This window comes from Schistocerca piceifrons, chromosome 6 (assembly GCF_021461385.2).
Source record: "Schistocerca piceifrons isolate TAMUIC-IGC-003096 chromosome 6, iqSchPice1.1, whole genome shotgun sequence".
NCBI classification, from domain to species: Eukaryota; Metazoa; Arthropoda; class Insecta; order Orthoptera; family Acrididae; genus Schistocerca; species Schistocerca piceifrons.
In genome coordinates, this window is record NC_060143.1 from 235,680,605 (window position 1) to 235,705,195 (window position 24,591).

Here is a 24,591-nt window from a genome sequence, read left to right on the forward strand (position 1 = left end):
ACAACTGTGCACTGTGCTGCAGCACAGATTCGGACTGTCCTGTTTATACGTTGGTTCGAGATACAATTACAACCGCTGCAACCACGCGAATGCATTTGGTACACGCATTCTTTCAGTTCTCTTGGTTTTAGACTGGGTGAAAGCTGTTCGAGTTGTGGCCGATAGACCGTTGGAAACAGTTTCGACTAACCAGAGGAAATTTTTCTGAATGGCTCCAAGGCCTTTAACAAGACTGCACCAGAGATCTGAGTGCGTATGTATAGAGCTTTCTGTGTTTAGTCTCGTAGCACTCTCGTTGAACATTCTAGATTCCTGCTAACATCTTAAAGGAACTGTATATCACAAACTCGTGATAATTTAATACATCCTAGTGTAATTTTAGCAGTAAAGGAAACAAAAGAAAAATTCGGAGTAGGTATTAAAATCCAGGGAGAAAAAATATAAACTTTGAGGTTTGCCGATGACATTGTAGTTCTGTCAGAGACAGCAAAGGCCTTGGAAGACCAGTTGAACGGTATGGACAGAGTATATAAGATGAACATCAACAAAAGCAAAACGAGGATAATGGAATATAGTCGAATTAAGTCGGGTGACGCTGAGGGAATTAGATTACGAAATGAGACACTTAAAGTAGTAAAAGAATTTTGCTATTTGGGGAGCAAAATAACTGATGATCGTCAAAGTAGAGAGGATATAAAATGCAGACTGGCAATGGCAAGGAAAGTGTTTCTGAAGGAGAGAAATTTGTTAACATCGAGTATAGATTTAAGTGTTAGGAAGTCGTTTCTGAAAGTATTTGTATGGAGTGTAGCCATGTATGGAAGTGAAACATGGACGATAAATACTTTGGACAAGAAGAGAATAGAAGCTTTCGAAATGAGGTGCTACAGAAAAATGCTGAAGATAAGATGGGTAGATCACATAACTAATGACGAGGAATTGAATAGAATTGGGGAAAAGAGGAGCTTGTGGCACAACTTGACTAGAAGAAGGTATCGGTTGGTAGGATAAGTTCTGAGGCATCAAGGGATCACCAATTTAGTATTGGAGGGCAGCTTGGAGGGTAAAAATCGTAGAGGGAGACCAAGAGATGAATACACTAAGCAGATTCAGAAGGATGTAGGTCGCCGTAAGTACTGGGAGATGAAGCAGCTTTTACAGGATAGAGTGGCATGGAGAGCTGCATCAAACCAGTCTCAGGACTGAAGACCACAACAACAACAGTGTAATTTTATTCCCTTGAGAGATGTTTCTGTATAAACGTATTGCATATATACAGCATGAGGTATCAAAACTAAAAGGATCTCACTGTCCTTTAACGTAACTTTCAAAAGGAATAAATTTTTCTTTTCCTTACAAGGATTCAATAACAAGAGCCGATAATTGGATCACATACTATACTCATTGCTATAAATAGCACACCCACATTACGTTAGCTCACTTTAGAGGGCAGGTAGCATAGGTAGAAATAAACATGCTTTGCTGTTACACACATATTTGTGAAATTAAGTTGCATATCAGATTCATAATCAGTGGACACATTGCGGCCACTCCCTAGCAACTAAACCAACGATAATTTTTCTTCGAATTAAATAATTTCCAGCATTTGTAATGTTTGGGCATTTACTACCTTGTTGTTTATTAACACTGGTATTAATTATCTACAATGTATTGTCAATCAGGAACAAAGTTCGTGCTAAAAAAATTTGTGCTACAAGTTTGTCAATAAGACAAACTGATTAAATTTTTTCATCATATGCATATGATCAAAATGTGTAAAAGAAAACAGAATGTTGAGGAAAGCGGTGTCAGGGATAGTTACGAATGTCTTCAGTTAACATTTTGTATCATGGTTCTCCAAGAAGTGCCGACCACAATTGGGAAGCAGAAGCATTTGACTCAATTTCATTCACTATAATCGATGTTTTTGGAAACCTGCTACTGACATTCATTCTTTAAATACGGTTATCGAACACTGGACCACTTACGTATTTGTTCATGCTTCGCACGGCGCATTTCAAGAATTTCTCACCGTCATTATCAAATATTTACATTCGTATTTGTGTGCTGTGCTATCTGTTTTGCACTGTAACCATCTGTTTGTGGTTATAAGGTACCGTGCCTTCTCCGTTATGCAGAAAGAAGACACTCACAAACCATCATTCATACAGTTTGTGAAATTTCACAGTGTGTGTGTGTGTGTGTGTGTGTGTGTGTTTGTGTGTGTGCGTGTGTGTGTTTTTCTGCGTTAATACAGTAGGCATTAACCCTTGTTGTTGTTGTTGTTGTGGCCTTCAGTCCTGAGACTGGTTTGATGCAGCTCTCCATGCTACCCTATCCTGTGCAAGCTTCTTCATCTCTCAGTACTTACTGTAACCTACATCCTTCTGAAACTGGTTAGTGTATTCATCTCTTGGTCTCCCTCTACGATTTTTATCCTCCACGCTGCCCTCCAATGCTCCAATGCCTCAGAACATGTCCTACTAACCGGTCCCTTCTTTTTGTCAAGTTGTGCCACAAACTCCTCTTCTCCCCAATTCTATTCAATACTTCATCATTAGTTATGTGATCCACCCATCTAATCTTCAGCATTCTTCTGTAGCACCACATTTCGAAAGCTTCTATTCTCTTCTTGTGCAAACTATTTATCCTCCATGTTTCACTTCCATACATGGCTACACTCCATACAAATACTTTCAGAAACGACTTCCTGACACTTAAATCTATACTCGATGTTAACAAATTTCTCTTCTTCAGAAACACTTTCCTTGCCATTGCCAGTCTACATTTTATATCTTCTCTACTTCGACCATCATCAGTGATTTTGCTCCCCAAATAGCAAAACTCCTTTACTACTTAAAGTGTCTCATTTCCTAATCTAATTCCCTCAGCATCACCCGACTTAATTCGACTACATTCCATCATCCTCGTTTTGCTTTTGTTGATGTTCATCTTATATCCTCCTTTCAAGACACTATCCATTCCGTCCAACTGCTCTTCCAAGTCCTTTGTTGTCTCTGATAGAATTACAATGTCATCGGCGAACCTCAAAGTTTTTATTTCTTCTCCATAGATTTTAATACCTACTCCGAGTTTTTCTTTTGTTTCCTTTCCTGCTAGCTCAATATACAGATTGAATAACATCAGGGAGAGGCTACAACCCTGTCTCACTCCCTTCCCAACCACTGCTTCCCTTTCATGCCCCTCGACTCTTATAACTGCCATCTGGATTCTGTACAAATTGTAAATAGCCTTTCGCTCCATGTGTTTTACCCCTGCCACCTTCAGAATTTGAAAGAGAGTATTCCAGTCAACATTGTCAAAAGCTTTCTCTGAGTCTACAAATGTTAGAAACGTAGGTTTGCCTTTCCTTAATCTTTCTTCTAAGATAAGTCGTAAGGTCAGTATTGCCTACGTGTTCCAGTATTTCTATGGAATCCAAACTGATCTTCCCCAAGGTCGACCTCGACCAGTTTTTCAATTCGTCTGTAAAGAATTCGTGTTAGTATTTTGCAGCTGTGACTTATTAAACTGATAGTTCGGTAATTTTCACATCTGTCAATTCCTGCTTTAACCCTTACAAAAAAAAAAAAAAATTCTGGAGTAGACGCACAAATGTACTGAATGGCTCGTGAGGGCTGCAGCTGGAAGTTTAGCTTTTTAATGGCACAAAAGTCGAATGATCTGACATGCAATCCAACCCTCAGTTGAAGTGGAATAGAATTCCTTGCAATACATACATGCCGCATCTTCGTCGTCTTTGGATGTTTCATTTTCTGTAGAGTCAATTTTTTCTTTCCTCTCCCTCTTATTTGATTGAAGTCTTTTCCTTTACTTTTCACTTTTTTTTCTCTTCTCGAGCCGGCAGCCTGATCTTGGCTCTAGTCTCTTTAGCTCCTTTAGCTTCCAGGGATTTTTTGTCTCTTTCTTATAGCTCATTCTTTTATTTTTTGTCAATTGTTTCTGTCCTTGTGTAACTCTGCGTATTGGTGCAACATTTTTCGGGCAAAAGTACGGAACCCGATTAGTTATTGATGGATGCATTTGGAGTATCAGGCATCAATTAACACTGAAGTCTAGGTTCCAGTTAAGTAGTCTGTAATCTTGCACTGCAGTTAGTTTGTACGAGTGCCGGAGCTGGTTTCGAGGAGTCAATAGGGGCATTAGTGGCTGGATTTGCTGAATGACTGACTGAAGGATTTTCAGTGGTGGTGGCTGCTGCCTTGATCAGGATATCAGTCATCACAGCTGCCAGAAAGTCATCGTCTGAGAAGACGCTGAAAATCGTTGTCCAAATACCAGTTTTCTCGGATCCTTTCATTGCAGTTCTCATGTTTGCAGCATACAGAAATGCTTGACCAAACAAGGATGCCATTTGCCACCAAGTGACTACTTTCCCTGGGGTCGATCTTAACAACCTTCACACTTCGTCTTCATAACACATGCTCAGAAGTTTCATAAATGCTACATCCAGGTACTGAAACTTAAGCGCGCAATGTGGCGGGAAGCATAGTAAGATAACACTGTTGTTCAGAGCTAGTTCGATCACCGCCAAGTTTTTCGTATGAGAGGCATGCTCATAAAGGAGCAGCAGAAAAGGATTTTCTATTTTTGCATTCGAGAAGTCGTTGAATTTGTGGAACCAGTGTAAGAATATTTGGCTTATCGTCCATCTACACTCATGAGCTTCTGCTCAGCCTCCTAGTGGTAAATCATATTGAATTCTTGCTGTTTCCTGTTCTTGGGATGGATCAAGATCGGAGACATGAATCTTCCGTCCGCTGAACAACAAATTTCAGATGTCACTGTACTTCCACGTTCTGATGATGTGAGAGCTCCAACTTGATGCTGTCCTTTATGTGGAACAATTTTTAGTGCTGTTTCGATACCACAATTATACCGTTCTCGTTACAGTTGTGAATTTCTTCTCCAGTTTTTTTTTTTAATTTGATGTTATCCGTTGATAACTTTAGTCAATAAGTCAGAAAACTGCGATACTGCAACTTCATTGAATCCCGTGATGTGGCTTTTGGTTTCGTGAAACTTAGGTCAGGACGGCGAACCAGAAATCCAAGGGCCCAATCTTCCTCAGCCATTTCCGTTTCGTTGTTGAATGGATGCAGATATCTGTTTCGTTCTGCGAGCTGATCTGCTTCTTCGTCGTCATTGGAGGTTCCATTTTCTGTAGAGTCAACTTCGTTTTCCTTTCTCTTCCCCATATCTGACTGAAGACTTTTCCTTTCGCTTTTTTCTTCTGTTCTCGAGCTAGCAGCCTGATTTTTGCGCAATTCTTTCACATTCATACCTAAAAGTCGCTTTTGCAGGTTCTTAAGATATTTAACAAGTTTTAATTCTTTCTTCTTACTGAAAACGCATTGGTATTTTCCGCAGGTTTTATTAATTTTTGAAAGGGGATTGTTCTTTTTCTTTTATATGTATCCTTTTAAAGTCATAAAAGGCCGACAAACTGTTTCGAGCTATTCGACAGCTTGTTCCAAGTGTTTCGTGGACCAACTTTGTCTCTCCGTTTTACGTACGTAATGACGTACCATCTGCAACCGAGAAAGACTAAATACGCGGTAGAATTCGTCAAATGAATAATAAAAGGTGACAGGGGACGAACATATATACCGGTAGATCGTTCCGCCCCAAACGCTTATCTACTGACCTCCGTAAACAATTTTTTTCCCGCTGCCCTGTACACAAAGATAGCTAACAACATGCTGAATTTAGGTGCACTACAAGCTGCTTGTACCGAAAAAAGATACGACAGACTTAATTTAGTTGGAAGCGGTCCAGTAAACTATAATAGAACAGCGAATAAATTCACTTTTATAAGCGGACTATGTAATCGACGCGCAACAACAGTTGTAACGTTACTAAACCTTAACAGACGTTGTTTCGGTAAACCTTGTCCATCTGGGCGCACTCTTGCATCTCTAGACGAAATTAGACTACCGAGGCCGTTCTGCCACGGTAGTCCGATTCCGTCCCGGTCTCCCATACACATGCTCCGAAATTACGTGCGGTATTGGATACGCATATCTGAATCTATGGTGACTATTCTGTAAAATACATTGCATGAAGGGTTATTCACCTCAAATGAAGAAACGTATTAAACAAAGATAGCGCTTTTACGTTGAAAGATTTAGCTGCGCCATCTATTTAAGCAACGAAAAATAGCTAAAGTATTCAAAAGACGGACAAATAAGAATTACACTACTAGCCATTAAAATTGCTACATTAATAAGAAATGCAGATGATAAACGGGTATTAACTGGACAAATATATTATACTAGAACTGACATGTGATTACATTTTCACGCAATTTGGGGGCATAGATCCTCAGAAATCAGTACCCAGAACAACCACCTCTGGCCGTAATAACGGCTTTGATACGCCTGGACATTGAATCAAACAGAGCTTGGATGGCGTGTACAGGTACAGCTGCCCAATGCAGCTTCAACACGATACCACAGTTCATCAAGAGTAGTGACTGGAGCATTGTGACGAGCCAGTCGCTCGGCCACCAATGACCAGACGTTTTAAATTGCTGAGAGATCTGGAGAATGTGCTGGCCAGGGCAGCAGTCGAACATTTTCTGTATCCAGAAAGGCCCTACAGGACTGCAACATGCGCCGTGCATTATCCTGCTGATGTGTAGGGTTTCGCAGGGATTGAATGAAGGGTAGAGCCACGGGTCATAAAACATCTGAAATGTAACGTCCACTGTTCAAAGTGTCGTGAACTCGAACAAGAGGTGACCGAGACGTGTAACCAATGGCACCCCATACCATCACGCCGGGTGATACGCCAGTATGGCGATGACGAATACACGCTTCCAATGTGCGTTCACCGCGATGTCGCCAAACACGGATGCGACCATCATGATGCTGTAAACAGAACCTGCATTCATCTGAAAAAGTGACGTTTTGCCATTCGTGCACCCAGGTACGTCGTCTAATACACCATCGCAGGCGCTCCTGTCTGTGATGCAGCGTCAAGGGTAACCGCAACCATAGTCTCCGTGCTGATAGTCCATGCTGCTGCAAACGTCGTCGAACTGTTCGTGCAGATGGTTGTTGTCTTGCAAACGTCCCCATCTGTTGACTCAGGGATCGAGACGTGGCTGCACGATCCGTTACAGCGATGCGGATAAGATGCCTGTCATCTCGACTGCTAGAGATACGAGGCTGTTGGGATCCAGCATGGCGTTCCGTATTGCCCTCCTGAACCCACCGATTCCATATTCTGCTAACAGTCATTGGATCTTGACCAACGCGAGCAGCAACGTCGCGATACGATAAACCGCAATCGCGATAGGCTACAATCCGACCATTATCAAAGTCGGAAACGTGAAGGTACGCTTTTCTCTTCCTTAGACGAGGCATCACAACAACGTTTCACCAGGCAACGCCGGTCAATTGCTGTTTGTGTATGAGAAATCGGTTGGAAACTTTCCTCATGTCAGCACGTTGTAGGTGTCGCCACAGGCGCCACCCTTGTGTGAATGCTCTGAAAAGCTAATCATTTGCATTTCACAGCATTTTCTTCCTGTCGGTTAAATTTCGCGTCTGTAGCACGTCTTCTTCGTGGTGTATCAAATTTAATGGCGGGTACTGTATTTACGAGTTGCTGGTGAAGCACAATTATTACTTTACAGTATGGACCAAATACTTATTTCCTGAAAAAAAATGAAGGAAAAAGAAATAAACGCTGTGATCCAGGCTGCCTATATAAAGAAATCTACCGTGATTCCAGATAGCAATTAAAAGATCTTGCAAAAGTGAAAGATTTATACTTCATTACACACTGAGGTGACAAAAGTCATGGAACAGCTCTTAAAATCGTGTCGGATCTCCTGCTCTTCGTCGTAGTGCAGCAACTCGCCGTCTCATGGACTCAACTAGTCGTTGGAAGCTCTTACCGTGCTGCCCCTATGGACTTCACAGTTGCGAAAGTGTTACCTGTGCAGGACTTGGTGCATGAGCTATCCCCTCGATGATGTGTCATAAATGTTGGACGGGACTCATTTCGGGCGATCTGGATGCCCAAATCATTCGCTCGAATCATCCTGAATGTTCTTCAAACTAATTGCGAACAGTTGTGGCGCGGAGACATGTTTGGGGTCATGAAGTCTATGGAACGATGTGAAAGGTCTCCAAATAGCCGACCATCCAGAAGAACCAGTCCATTCCACGTAAACACAGCCTACACGTCTGTGGGAGCTGCCTCCAGCCTACACACTGCCTTGTCGACAAGTTGGGCCCACAGCTTCGTGGGGTCTGTGTCGCATTCGAACCCTACTAGAGGCTCTTACCAACTGAGATAGGGACTCATCTAACCAGGACGCGGTTTTTCAGTCGTCTTCGGTACAGCCGATATGACCACGAGTCCCAGAGGCGCATTGCAGCACGCAACGGACACGAAGCTGTTAAACAGCGTGGTCCATTGATCGTGACCGGGCCAAATATCTCACGAAATAAGCATCAAACGAAAAAATTACAAAGAACGAAACTTGTCTAGCTTGAAGGGGGAAACCAGATGGCGCCATGGTTGGCCCGCTAGATGGCGCTGCCGTAGGTCAAACGGATATCAACTGCGTTTTCTTTAAATTGGAACCCCCATTTTTTTATTCCATATTCGTGTAGTACGTAAATAAATATGAATGTTTTAGTTAAACCACTTTGTTCGCTTTGTGATAGTCACAAACATATGGCTCACAATTTTCGACGAACAGTTCGTAACAGGTAGGTTTTTTAAATTACAATACAGAACGTACGTACGTTTGAACATTTTATTTCGGTTGTTCCAATGTGATAAATGTACCTTTGTGAACTTATCATTTCTGAGAACGCATGCTGTTACAGCGTGATTACCTGTAAATACCACATTAATACAATAAATGCTCAAAATGATGTCCATCAACGTCAATGCATTTGGCAACGACATTCCTCTCAACAGCGAGTAGTTCGCCTTCCGTAATGTTTGCACATGCATTGACAGTGCGCTGACGCATGTTGTCAGGCGTTGTCGGTGGATCACGATAGCAAATATCCTTCGACTTTCCCCACAGAAAGAAATCCGGGGACGTCAGACCCGGTTAACGTGCGAGCCATGGTATGGTGATTCGACGATGGGTCCACCTGTCATGAAATTGCTATTTAATACCGCTTCAACCGCACGCGAGCTATGTGCCGTACATCCATCATGTTGGAAGTACATCGCCATTCTGTCATGCAGTGAAACATCTTGTAGTAACATCGGTAGAAGATTACGTAGGAAATCAGTATACATTGCACCATTTAGATACCCATCGATAAAATGGGGGCAAATTATCCTTCCTCCCATAATGCCGCACCATACATTAACCCGCCATGGTCGCTGATGTTCCACTAGTCGGAGCCACCGTGGATTTTCCGTTGCCCAATAGTGCATATTATGTCGGTTTACGTTACCGCTGTTGGTGAATGACGCTTCGTCGCTAAGTAAAAGGCGTGCATAAAATCTGTCATCTTCCCGTAATTTCTCTTTTGCCCAGTGTCCGAACTGTACACGATGTTTAAAGTCGTCGCCATGCAATTCCTGGTGCATAGAAATATGGTACGGGTGCAATCGATGTAGCATTCGCAACACCGACATTTTTGAGATTCACGACTCTCGCGCAATTTGTCTGCTACTGAAGTGCGGATTAGCCGCTAAAACACCTGCTTGGGCATCATCATTTGTTGCAGGTCGTGGTTGACGTTTCACGTGTGGCTGAACACTTCCTGTTTCCTTAAATAAAACTATCCGGCGAACCGTCCGGACACATGGATGATGTCGTCCAGGGTACCGAGCAGCATACATAGCACACACCCGTTTGGCATTTTGATCACAATAGCCATACATCAACACGATATCGACCTTTTCCGCAATTGGTAAACGGTCCATTTTAACACGGGTAATGTATCACGAAGCAAATACTGTCCGCACTGGCGGAATGTTACGTGATACCACATACTTATACGTTTGTGACTATTACAGCGCCATCTATCACAAAGTGAAAAAAGTGGTCCAACTAAAACATTCACATTTCTTTACGTACTACACAAATATGTAAAAAAATGGGGGTCCTATAAAAAAAACGCAATTGATATCCGTTTGACCTACGGCAGCGCCATCTAGCGGGCCAACCATAGCGCCATCTGGTTTCCCCCTTCAAGCTAGATGAGTTTCGTTCTTTGTAGTTTTTTCGTTTGATGCTTATTTCATGAGATATTTGGCTCGGTCCCTATCAATGGACCACCCTGTATAGCCCATCAACGCCAGATTTCTCCTCGCTATCCTACCGGATACGTTCGTCGTAGGTCCCTCAATGATTCCTTCCGTCATTTTATGCAGTGTTGCTTGTCTCTTAGCACTGACAACTGCACGCAAACGCCACTGCTCTTGTTCGTAAGTAAAGGCCGTTGGCCACTGCGTTGTCCGTGGTGAGAGGTAATGCCTGAAGTTTGCTATGGCAAGCTCTTGACACTGTGGATTCCGGAATATTGAATTCTCTATCGATTCCCGAGATGGAATGTCCCATGTGTCTGGCTCCAGCTACTATACCGCTTTCAAAAGCTGTTGATTCCCGTCGTGCGGTCATAATCCCGTCGGTCACCTTTTCACACGAATCACCTGAGTACAGATGACAGTTTCGTCAAAGAACCGCCCACCTTGTGTACGCGATACTGCTGCCATATCTACAGCTGCATATCGCTATCCCATGACTTTTGTCACCTCAGTATAAACTAGAAAGATTGATGTGGGTTACGCTTTGGTGGAATACATCATTATGAGGACGGTCTAATTCAATGGTCGTCAGAGTGTATTCCATGGATCTATGCATGTATGCATGTATTTCATTACATCATGCATCTAACAACTAATAGCCCGATCTATTAGGTCTACAACTTTGCTTCCGCTGTTTACAACAGACGGCAGTAGTCAAAAGTAGTGGCGCAAATCGTTCGTCGGAAGTGTCATACAGTAAGCTTAGGCATTTGAGAACATAACGCCACCAAAATATCAGTCGATTTTTCATTGCATCATAAAGTTATTCTCGACTGAATACGTCAACTCATGAGCCCACTTCTCGTCATCTGAGGGAGGTTTTAATTTCCTTGTTTGATATTAAGAAATCTGCTGCTGAGGCTCATTAAAAGCTGGATAAGACCTATGATGTGACGCCTGTTAGTGACAGAACTTCGCAGAAAATGGTTTCCATGCTTCAAGAATGGTGATTTTGACGTTGATGACTGGCATGGTTGTGAAAGAGAGAAAGCTTTCGACGCTACTGCAACCGACGGGAACAATCACAGGACTTCGAAAGCAACTGATGTGTGTGAGCCGAGCACTGAAAGACAAACGGCCACACTGCAGCGATAGACATGGAAAAATGATTTTGCAGCATGACAGGGCACGGCCCCATGTCGAAAACCCCTTCAAAACGTACTCTGAAACGTTGAAATGGGAAGTTCTACCCCATCCGCTGTGTTCTCCAGATATTCCTCCCTATGACTGCCACCTTTCTCGATCCATGATACACGACCTAGACACTTGCGGTCATATGAACAAGCGCTAAATTGGATCGATTCATGGCTCCCCTCTAAAGATGCCCAGTTTATACACGACGGGATTGGTACGCTGCCATAAAGCTAGGAGAAAGCAGTGGCCAAAGATGTTTAATAATCTGAATCGTAAGTTTTATATTAGTTTTTCACAATAAAGCCTCGAACTTCGAGAAAAAACGGCGGAAGCAAAGTTGTAGACCTAGTAGAAACATCAACTAATGTTAAATCCTTGTTAAGAGTGTACTTTTCCTGTTCAGTAACAAACAAAAATATTTACAAAAGTTGGAATTAGAGAATGTAAGAGGGAAAGGGTTTTGTTGTTTCAAAATATTTGGTAAACATTTATGCTCATGTCGCATACTGCAAAATACATTTTAATGTGAGCACAAGTACTGTTAATAACCAACTAATCATCCGCTCACACACACAATACATCACTTCTTCAGGCAATTAAAAAGATCAGAACTTCGCTGACAGTGGCAGCTATCGGAATCAGAGAATATCCGACACGGAGTGTTCAGAAGGGTGTTGACCTTCAACGATCAGTACTTGTGGACCTCAGCTTTCGGGTTTACACGGAATGGAACTCTTTCCCTGTGTTTCAGTTGTGAACAAGTTAGATAGGATCCTAACTACAATCTTGGGAGCCCCGGCGCAAATACCTAAAGTGCGGCTCCCTCTTCCTCCAGCATGCTCACCCCATTCTCAACTCAACAAAACTGTTTCCACGAATTGTTTCTGACCACTGTAGCATGCTGATACCAAAAAATTATAGGTGTTCTCAATCGAAACAGGAGAACTGTCCTTTGATTAGCCTCTTAGTATCTCCATCGCCCTTAAGGAATACACTACTGGCCATTAAAATTGCTACACCAAGAAGAAATGCAGATGATAAACGGGTATTCATTGGACAAATATACAGGGTGATTCAAAAAGAATACCACAACTTTAAAAATGTGTATTTAATGAAAGAAACATAATATAACCTTCTGTTATACATCATTACAAACAGTATTTAAAAAGGTTTTTTTTCACTCAAAAACAAGTTCAGATATGTTCAATATGGCCCCGTCCAGACACACGAGCAATATCAACCCGATACTCCAACTCGTTCCACACTCTCTGTAGCATATCAGGCGTAACAGTTTGGATAGCTGCTGTTATTTCTCGTTTCAAATCATCAATGGTGGCTGGGAGAGGTGGCCGAAACACCATATCCTTAACATACTCCATAAGAAAAAATCGCAGGTGGTAAGATCAGGGCTTCTTGGAGGCCAGTGATAAAGTGCTCTGTCACGGGCTGCCTGGCGGCCGATCCATTGCCTCGGGTAGTTGACGTTCAGGTAGTTACGGACAGATAAGTGCCAATGTGGTGGGTTTAAGGGTTTAACACCATACTTCGTTCGAAATGCACGCTGAACAACTGTCGTCGATTCACTTCTGCCGTACTCAATAACACAAAAAGCTTTCTGTTGAGCGGTCGCCATCTTAGTATCAACTGACGCTGACGCCTAGTCAACAGCGCCTCAAGCGAACAAATGTACAACTAAATGAAACTTTATAGCTCCCTTAATTCGCCGACAGATAGTGCTTAGCTCTGCCTTTTGTCGTTGCAGAGTTTTAAATTCGAAAAGTTGTGGTATTCTTTTTGAATCACCCTGTATTATACTAGAACTGACACGTGATTACATTTTCACGAAATTTGGGTGCATATATCATGAGAAATCGGTACCCAGAACAACCACCTCTGGCCGTAATAACGATCTTGATACACCTGGGCATTGAGTCAAATAGAGCTAGGATGGTGTGTACAGGTACAGCTGCCCATGTAGCTTCAAAACAATACCACAGTCCATCAAGAGTAGTGACTGGCGTATTGTGACGAGCCAGTTGCTCGGCCACCATTGACCAGTCGTTTTCAATTGGTGAGAGACCTGGAGAATGTGCTGGCCAGGGCAGCAGTCGAACATTTTCTGTATGCAGAAAGGCCCGTACAGGACCTGCAACATGTGGTCGTGCATTATCCTGCTGAAATGTAGGGTTTCGCAGTGATCGAATGAAGGGTAGAAAAAATGGCTCTGAGCACTATGGGACTTAACATCCATGGTCATCAGTCCCCTAGAACTTAGAACTACTTAAACCTAACTAACCTAAGGACATCACACAACACCCAGTCATCACGAGGCAGAGAAAATCCCTGACCCAGCCGGGAATGAAGGGTAGAGCCACGGGTCGTAACACATCTGAAATGTAACGTCCACTGTTCAAAGTGCCATCAATGCGAACAAGAGGTGACCGAGACGTGTAACCAATGGCACCCCATACCACCACGGCGGGTGATACCCCAGAATGGCGATTACGAATACACGCTTCCATTGTGCGTTCCCACGATGTCGTCAAACACGGATGCGACCATCATGATGCTGTAAACAGAACCTGGATTCATCCGAAAAAATGTTTTGCCATTCGTGAACCCAGGTTCGTCGTCGAGTACACCATCGCAGGCGCTCCTGTCTGTGATGCAGCGTCAAGGGTAACTGCAGCCATGGTCTCCGAGATGATAGTGCATGCTGCTGCAAACGACGTCGAACTGCTCGTGCAGATGGTTGTTGTCTTGCAAACGTCCCCATCTGTTGACTCAGGGATCGAGACGTGGCTGCATGATCCGTTACAGCCATGCGGATAAGATGCCTGTCATCTCGACTGCTAGTGATACGAGGCCGTTGGGATCCAGCAAGGCGTTCCGTATTACCGTCCTGAATCCACAGAATCCATATTCTGCTAACAGTATTTGGATCTCGACCAACGCGAGCAGCAATGTCGCGATACGATAAACCGCAATCGCGATAGGCTACAATCCGACCTTTATCAAAGTCGGAAACGTGAAGGTACGCTTTTCTCCTCCTTACACGAGGCATCACAACAACGTTTCACCAGGCAACGCCGGTGTATGAGAAATCGGTTGGAATCTTTTCTCATGTCAGCACGTTGTAGGTGCCACCGGCGCCAACATTGAGTGAATGCTCTGAAAAGCTAATCATTTGCATATCACAGCATCTTCTTCCTGTCGGTTAAATTTCGCGTCTTTAGCACGTAATCTTCGTGGTGTAGCAATTTTAATAGCCAGTAGTGTATTTTCTTTGAGCTTGGGGGGCACCTTGTCCTCGACTGCATTACCCCGAACGCAAGAGACCAGTTGCGGCCCTGCTATTATCGCTGGATAATGTTTTTAATTGTACGGTGATTATTTTCCGAACGTCTTATTAAACATCAGAAATTGCGACGTAGCGCATTTCTCGATAATACAAGGGTTTCTCGAATGGTCCAGGCACCAGCTCGAGATGAATCGAATGTCGAGCATTACGAATGTTTCTGTCCTCAATTAACAAAATCGTACGCTAACATTGAAATGCAGTAAGAATGCAGATAACTCTCAGAAAGTACGTCATCAACCAGAAACTGATTTCTGACAATCCGTGGCACCCAAAACACAGACGTGAAATCGATCCTACCTGCAATAATAATTCTCGCGCAGAACACTAGGTTCTGATATGATTTATTAAGACAGAGGGCTTGATTTAGCACAACCTTTAAAATTATGATGCGCGTGAGTATGTATCCCTGGGTTTTAATGTTCACGAGTGTCTCGCGCATGCCACAAGTGCCCTCTCTCGGTGAAACTGTCTGCCCTAGTACTTCCACACCTACTTCACGCTAGTTCACAGGGTAAGTACTGATAATATGCCGCGTTCGCATCGAACATCTCTTCATAATTATGCTGTACAGATGGAGGTGATATTTTAATTTTAACTACTGACGACGGTTTTGGCTCGATTGTTTTGTGCATCTCCACTGCAGAATGTGATTTTAACAAGTGACTAAAAGTTTTTGTGCTTGTAATACTTTGATAATTTTCATGGTTACTTAAAGCTGTAAGTGTTTGTTTCTTTCTTCTTAGTTATGTTGCTAATTATTTTGCTAATGAAAGTGTCTTCCTGTTCCGGTGTATTTTTGATTCTGATGAAGGTATACTTAGATGTACCGAAACCGTGGTCAAGGATTTCGAAAAATGTTTATCCTGCAACCGTTTGGCTGTCATCATATACCATGAAGATTTTTAACAGTTGCTGCTTCAGCCGTGATTAAAATTTTGAGTTATTCATTTTGCTTAAAATTTTACAATTCTTTTTGTAATGTGATTTATCCCTATACTTCTCCAAAACCCTTGATGCTTATTCGTAGTGATTTGATAATTGCATTGTGGCCCAGGAATTAAGAGGATTTAATCTACTTACACGGCTCAACTTTTTAGGATACCTCTTTTCAAAGTAGCACAGTTACGCGACGAGTTTAAATTAATGTCAGCAGAACTTTCACACACGCTGGATGCGGAAGTCGATAAATGATTTGAACAACAGAACAGCCAAATTGACGAACGTTTTAAAGTGACAGAAATGAAAAATGTTTCAGTCACTAACACGTCACAGCATACGCCAGTTTCCGAACATTTGTCAGACTCACACAGCCAGTATAACTTAGATAATTTATAGAGACTACGTGACTTAGAATCCGAAGAGACACAGACAAACAGATACTCATTCAGTCCCGAACCTGTTCACACATTCAGAGACGATAACGTCGATTATAAGCAATTTTTATCCGTAAAAAAAATCTAAGGTATTTAAAAATGACAGAACACAAATACATCCTTTGGACTGGATACGACAATTTGCTTTTGTATTTTTATCAGCTTGGCCTGTAATGCAGAAACTAGAATTGAACTGGATACAACAATTTTCTTTCGAATTTTCACCGGCATTGCCTGTAACGCAGAAACTAAACTTTATTTGCAGAGCGTAAAAGACCTCAGGGGATTCATTACACTTCGATGAATATGTGCCGTAGCGTGCACAGGGCCCCGAGCTGTAGTAGTGCTATTTCATCTTCAGTTTTCTGCACTCCTGCCTTCTCTTTTACTATCCTTTATATCTATCAAAACAGCTCTTCGACTATCAATCTATCTAAGATTAAGAATGAGTAAAGAAAACCCGATATGACAAGTTTCACCGAAAGTGAGTTATCATTATACGCTCCAGAAATGACAACCACTAGAACTTCAATAACAGACAAAATTTTAATCATCAGTATAATTACATACAATTTTCAGCAATTGCACACATATTTTTGGCAACAATAGAGGCTTTTCCCTACAACAGCATCAAAACCAGCCGGTCAACTTACCTAATCAACAATGTAGTCAGCAAGGTCAACCAAGCTTTAATGTTTCCCCGCCTAGACGTATAGCGTCGGCTCCATCAAATAGTAATCCACAGCAACAAGGAATTCACTACGTGCAGAAAACACACCATTTCAACTCATATCGCAACGCGCCGTATAGCAATGATTATCATGACAGACGTAAAAGTAATGAGCACAGTTTTCAGCGTAACAGTCGGTCTTACCAGCAGCAGAATCATCCGCAACAACAGGTTATCATGAATGAACCAGACAGTAGATATCATCCCGAACATAATACGTCAGGACGAAATAACAGAACAGTACAAATAGCCGAAATGCCACAGCATCCTCCCGCAAATAACAGCACGTCAGAAAGAATTTGACTAGATACGGTACAAACTGAATCTTCCAGCAACGTAAGCAATACTTTTGACACACAGAATCTTGTTCACGAAAATGATATTAGTTTTGACGACATCCGATACACACTTTTGCATGAAAGACAGAATCACAACGTATGTAGACGACATTCTTATTGCAGAAGCTAACTGGTCTGAACACAATCTGATTCTTGAACAACTGTTACAAACTTTTCGTGCACAATGACTCACATTTAATCTTAGCAATTCGCACTTTGGTAAAACTTCCATAAAATTTCTTGGACCTGTAATTTCAGCAGAAGACATTGAACCTGACGCGGAAAAACTTCAAGCTCTACGTGACATTACTGTTCCAACGACGAAAAAACAGATACGCAGCTTTTTGGGTTTAATTAACTTTTTCCGTAAATTTATTCATTACGCTGTTTTAGACACCCCTAGAGTATGCCAGTTGACGGGTAAAAACACTGTTTGGTCGTTGGATAGCCAAGCACATTCCGAATTTGTTAATTTGAAACAAGCTTTGTTGAATGCACCACTTTTATCACACCCAGATCTTACTAGAAATTTTTCCAATGCCACCGACAGTTCTAACACCGCTTTAGGCGTACACAATTTTTCAGGAAATTAAAGAAGACGGTACTACAGTAATTAAAAACATCGCCTTTGCGAGTCGCATTCTGTCACCTGCTGAACGCAATTATTCTGTTGCAGAACTTGAAACATTATGTGTTGTATGGGCATTCACGAGATTTAGGCATTTTCTTTATGGAAGACATACGACAGTTTACACAGATCATAGAGCTCCAGTTTTTACTTTCAGCAAAATTTACACATGACAGATTAAGCTGATGGAAACTTTATTTACAGGAATTTAATTTTACGATTGTTCACATTCCCGGTACACAAAATATTGTAGCAGACGCACTATCCCGTTCTCTCAGCAACAATCAGCAAGACATCGCAACCAACTTCTGCCAAGCAAATTTTAGCGTCATGTATAATCAACAAGTCGCATTTGAAAACTTCATTTCATCGTCATTACGAAACATAGCACAAGAGCAGAGCAAAGACAACGTGTGGAAAAAAATTAAACACCTTTGGCAAGATAGGAATAATGTTACCATCAGAAACCATTACACTGTAAGCAATAACATTGTGTTTCGCCGCTCTCACCCTGACAGCAAAAATTGGTTATTAAGTATTCCTGACGAGCTTGTTAACAAATTAATTTGGTATACTCATTTAAGTTACACACATTACGTAGCCAGAAAATGTTTTCTTATACTGAGACAGAACTGTTATTTTGCCAACATGGAGAAACGTATTCGAAGAGTTTTAGCGTCATGTAAAATCTGCCAGAAAGCTAAATCAGACACGACTTCACATATTCCTCCGTTACATCCCATTGTACCCGTTAAATTGAGACACATGGCCGCTGTAGACATTTTTGGTCCGATTCCCAGAACTATGAGAGGTTTTTGCTACATCTTTGTCGCTGTTGAACTCACATCGAAATTTGTTACCTTCACTCGGTTACACAAAGCTACTGCTAAATCAATTTCGAATGCATTTGTAAAACATTTTTTTATTTCATGTAGGGCATGTATTGAAAGTAATTTCCGACAATGGACCACAATTTCGATCTTCTATATGGACACATATGTTACGAGCAAGAAACATTTATCCGATCTATATATCAAGGTATCACGCTTCTTCGAACCCTTGTGAACGACTAATGAAAGAAATTGGTAAACTATGTAGAATATACTGCCATAAAAAACATATTGATTGGGACACACACATACTCTCATTCCAGGATGTAATTAACTCCATACCAAATCAATCTACTATGCTATCTCCGACTGTTATATTGAAAAATGTTGAACCACCCAACAAAATTAAAGAACTAGTATCTTTTCCTACATCTCGTCGACTACGCCACCATAAAATAATTGACATTGCGCTCAACAACATCAAACGTGCCGCAGAGCGCCAGAGAAGACAGCAAAAACAGGTTTGTACACGCCGTGACTTTCACATAGGACAGAAGATATTAGTACATACACACTATTTATCCAACAGAGGAAAGAGTAGATGCAGTAAATTTGAGCTTCTATACGCAGGTACATACAGAATTCGCAGCATTCCTCACCCCAATGTAGTACACGTCGAAACTTTGAGAACCAGAAAAAGCAAGGGCAATCACCATGTCTCCAATATTAAACCCTTTATTGAATGAACATACTTTATGATTTATCACTCAGTAATTCCATTTGCTGATATTTATATGGCCACTTATGCAATTATATTTATGTGACTACTTACTGATAATGATCGTATTTTTTCTTGGCAAGTGCCCGGCAAGTTAAGGTTAGCAGGTCGCTTTTCTTGTCGTTAGACATCAGACCGTGCACATTTTCCATTTTTTGTGTATGTATGATTGTTTTGCTATTGAAAGTAGAATTTCTGTCTGTATGCACTATGTAATCTTTAAGATATAACAAACACCAGTTGACTTTGACATTTTTCCTTATGATATCTCAACATCGTGACTATTCTACACTTTTTGCCACTACATTAGGATACTATGTGTACATTTTTTGCACTTGAAAACTGTCTATGTTTTTGACCTACTACGTTTTCTGTCATGCTATGCTGTATGCTTAGTTGTATCACTAGAAACAAGTTTTTATCTAATGGGTATATGATTTAAATGCAAGATATTAATCCTTATACATCATTTTCAGAAAGCAATAACGTGTACAAGAAATAAATTAAACAAACCACAGTGGTTTACTCTGAAATGGAAATTTTACCATCGGAATGAACGAAAGAAAATGCAATATCTTGTCATGAAGAGTAAATGGATCAGAATTAACAAGCATTAACCAGAATATACTATACACATCGTATGATAGGAGTCTTGACTAATTATTTTTCTTTCAGAATACGAGGTGATTGAGCAAGCTGTCAGACAGAACTACACATCTTAGTTTTAGTGATGAAATATGCTAGAAATAAGAAACTATATAGTATGAATAGTTGTATGAAGTAAATGGTAATGTGAATAATGAATAATGAAGTGTCCTTTTTTGCAGATGATAATAAATGATGATGAATAATCATATGAAGAATATGCTAATATGTATAATGAGGTTTTTCTTTGCAGGAGATGATAGTGACGAAGTTATGGTAATATGAATAATGAAGTTTTTCCTTGCAGGTGAGAATAATGATGAAGTTTATATATTTATTAGTTAAGAGATGCTATGTAATTATTTAAGTATTTGTTGCAGTTCGTTTTGACAGTATGTCTTATGTCGCATGGTATAATGACTGAATGTTTAGGAAAGGACAGCTAGAGTACATACATATTGAGTACACGTTTCATTACCTGTTAATTCGAAGTTCACTACTTTTCAGCATAATATGCGTTTTTTCTTTCAGCCCAATAATCCATTTTGTATTTTTTCCAGGAGAAGCTACTCATGAAACTAATGTGCTATAAGCAGTTAGTCATTAAACCTGTTCTAGTACTTGCAATTTTTTTTACCCATTTGTGTGTATCATTTATGAATGTGATCACACATACTCTACTTGTTTCATAACCTTGCTACAGCTGACTCATGACGAATGACGTTATTAATCCTTATTTCCAGCAATAAGTCAAAAGCAAATATTTTCATGCCCCAGCAATTAATTATCGATCCCAACGCAATGCATTGCTAGCAAAAAAAAAAAAAAAAAAAAAAAAAATGATTACCAGTCCCGATTATTACCAGCATGCAGATTTCTCAGATGTATTGAATCCATTATATCTATGTATTATTGGACCACAGACCTTGAGTAATAGTTAGTGTGTTACATTTTAAATATGTCCTATGTCACTTGAATGATGAGTTCTGAGTAATACTGAATGATGTTTTGTAATAATGCATAAATGCTAAGCCATTAATTTCTATAAATAATATTTTTATTACACTCTATAAATGCTATGCCAATAATTAACTCTTGTTTTGAATGATGACTTCTGAATAATACTGAATAATGTTTTGTAAAACTATATGAATACTTTGTAACTGGCCAATGAGTGCCAATAATTACCGCAATCAGATGAGTTATGAATAGTGTTTTTGTAATATTCAATACTTGCTACATGTTTAGTAACTGGACAATAAATGCCAATGATTACTATAATTAGTCGAATTATGTATAAATGCTATGCCAATAATTTCTATAAATAATATTTTTGTTATACTGTATAAATGCTATGCCAATAATTAACTCATTTTGAATGATGACTTCTGAATAATGCATGAAACAATGCTTTGTAACTGGCCAATGAGTGCCAATAATTACTATATTGAGATGACTTATGAATAATGTTCTGTAATACTCCATACATAGTGCAGATATGTTTAGTAACTAGGCAATGAGTGCCAACAATTACTCAAATCGGTTGATAGACTAGTGTAATTCTCTATGATGACTAGCATAAGACTTAATGTCCTTCACCTTCTGACCTAATTACCAGAAATTACTGCAATATCCGTTTGTCCTGTCCATCCTCATGATCACGGAGCACTATATTTGGTTTTTGCACTAATTCTACGTTGATGTGAGAGTATGGATTCTACAGAAATGTGGTGTTGACATATCAAGCTGTCCACCACCTTGAACGATGGAGATGTCATTATGGTCCTACTGTTTGGTGTACCTAATGTACTACCAAAATGATAACATTGAATATTAATACAACATATCAGTGTCTTGGCTACACTGAAAAATACTTCAAGGAAGAGAAGTTCAGATTGTCTCACTTGGTGTTGTGCTTCTGTAGAAAGATATGGACTTTCAGTGCAGCTACGTGCAACCTACTGTGCTACAACCATGATGTAATCCTTCCCATTCCTTTCCTAGTTCTTGTAAAATAGTAAAGACTTATACAGTGCGTGTGCACTTTGTCATTTGTTAATATCCTTTGTACTCATTGCATATACATTTTATCATTTCTTGATATGTTCTGTACTCAGTGCATGTGCACTCTATTTCATTTCATGTTCTGCACTTATATATATATGTATATACTCTGTGACTGTAGACTTAATTAATTAATTAGATTATAGAAAAATTTGTTGCTCATGGCAAGTGCAATTGACTCACCATCGCTGCCAAATTTTTGCCCCCCCCAGAGGAAAGTTATGTAAGAGGTCCGAGCAGATGTAATTTCGATGTATTGCTCACGCGCTGCCTGCGATATGTAAGGTATAAGAGAATCTCAGACCAGAGAGCAGTGTTGACTGCAGTAGGAATTGTGTAGCTGTAGCAGTAAGTTGCTAGCGAGCAGTCTAGTCTGGTGTATCGTGTTGGCTGGGCCGGTCGTAGTGCAGCGATGCCGGAGCCTGAGAATTATTGTATAGGGTAAAAAGCAGCCTCGCGCATATGTAGTATTGTTATCTCAAGTCCCATGTAAATGTTTTAAAAATCTCCTAATAATAATCTTTCTCATAAAAAGTAACTTTTAACAACCATTCATTTCAATTTAAAGAATTTACTAATTTCTCCAATCCATGATCATCCCGATTATTGCAAAAGAAAAATCAGTTATTTCCTTTCATAAATGACAAATCTATCGGCCAGCATTGCACAGGGCTGTGCCAGAAAAATTTATTGTAAGAGCGGATATATATGCGTTATCCGGCGACTTCATTGAGGTAACAAATTTTCTTTTTTTTATTCAGAATGATCTTTCAGGGCCATGACGCAGCACTGCTGACGTCCAAAATTTACCAGGTTAAATTGACAGTCAATTATTGAAAAGTTACAGGTGAGCGACAATTTAATTGAGAGGTTAGTTACATTCTATTATCACCAGGTTACTGAATTTATTTTTTTGTTGAGACGTTACACTGAATGTGAATGACATAATTATAATTTTTTACTGTTGAGAAGTTTAGGAATTTTTCTGTTTTGAGGTTACACTAAAAGAGGATAATATTTATATTATTTATTTTATTTTGTGGGGAGGTTACAAGTTTATTTGTTTGTCACACGACCGGTCTCGGGCTCGTGCCCATCTTCAGATGTTTATACATTCATGTACATGTTTATACTGTTGCACATCAATACAGATGAGGCACCATTGTTATAGTTACGGTTTTGCCACTTAGTTACACACTTTTATGATTTTCACATCCATATTTCCGTTTTACCAAGTTAAGCTGCTTATTTCACTATTACGATGTGCACTGGTGAAATAGATTATGTTTATATACAAACATGACACGTTTGTAGTGAAATACCTTATGTTTCCATACAAACATGACATGTTTGCATGTAAACATAGTGTATTTCGCGAGTACCCATCGTAATAGTGAAATATGCAGCTAAACTTGGTAAAACTGAAATATGGACGTGAAAATGATAAAAAGTGTGTAACTAAGTGGCAAAACTGTCACCACAGGCGTAACTATAATAATGGTTCCTCATCTTTATTGATCTCCAACAGTATAAACATGTACATGAATGTATAAACACCTGAGGATGGGCGCAAGCCCGAAACTGGTCGTGTGACAAATAAATAACCTTTTATTGTGATTGGTAGTGGATATTTTTCTACGCCCTGTAAAGGAACAGTCACGGAGTTCGACAGCATCCACTATTGATAAAATTCATTGTGCTTATCTTAACACAGAGGAATACTTCATTTAACTGATAGATTTTACCAATTTTTCCATTATTTCTCTCCTTTTTAATTATTCCTGTTTTCCATTTCTTACTTTAGGGCGTCAGAGACCCCTTGTTCAAGGGTTCCAAAGGACAATGCTCCGAATTTTCATTTACCGTGTTAGGTGGCGTTATCTCTGAAACTGTCATGCAACACGTTTCAGAATATTCGTACTCTCATTTTCCTTGATCGAGTCGTCGATCATTGGCGCTTCATAATAACTGCAATCAAGATTCAGTATCCCCGCTGAGTGTCCGTTTTATTGCCTTCCCAGTGAAAGGACTGCACAGTTGGGAGCCTACAAGCTGACTAGCAAGAGCTGACTACCATAAAAATGTTCAAGGCGAAGTCCCAACCTCAGGTAGACAGACCGGCATTCCCGTCCATTCGCGTCCTCTGTCTCACACTCTTAGACCAGGACACAGGACGCCTTTTTCTGTCGAAAGAACATAGCATTGTTCGCAGAAGCCTATTAGCAAGATAAGAAATCTCTTGACCGGTGTCGCCTCCCAGAGGCATCTTCAGAAATAGCGAAGATGCTATACGTCCAGAAAGAGAACGCTTCAGTCATGGAGCTTGATGAGTGATGAAATGACAGTAGGCGACGGAAGAGCACACTTCTCGTTAGGAGATCATGGAGGAAAGA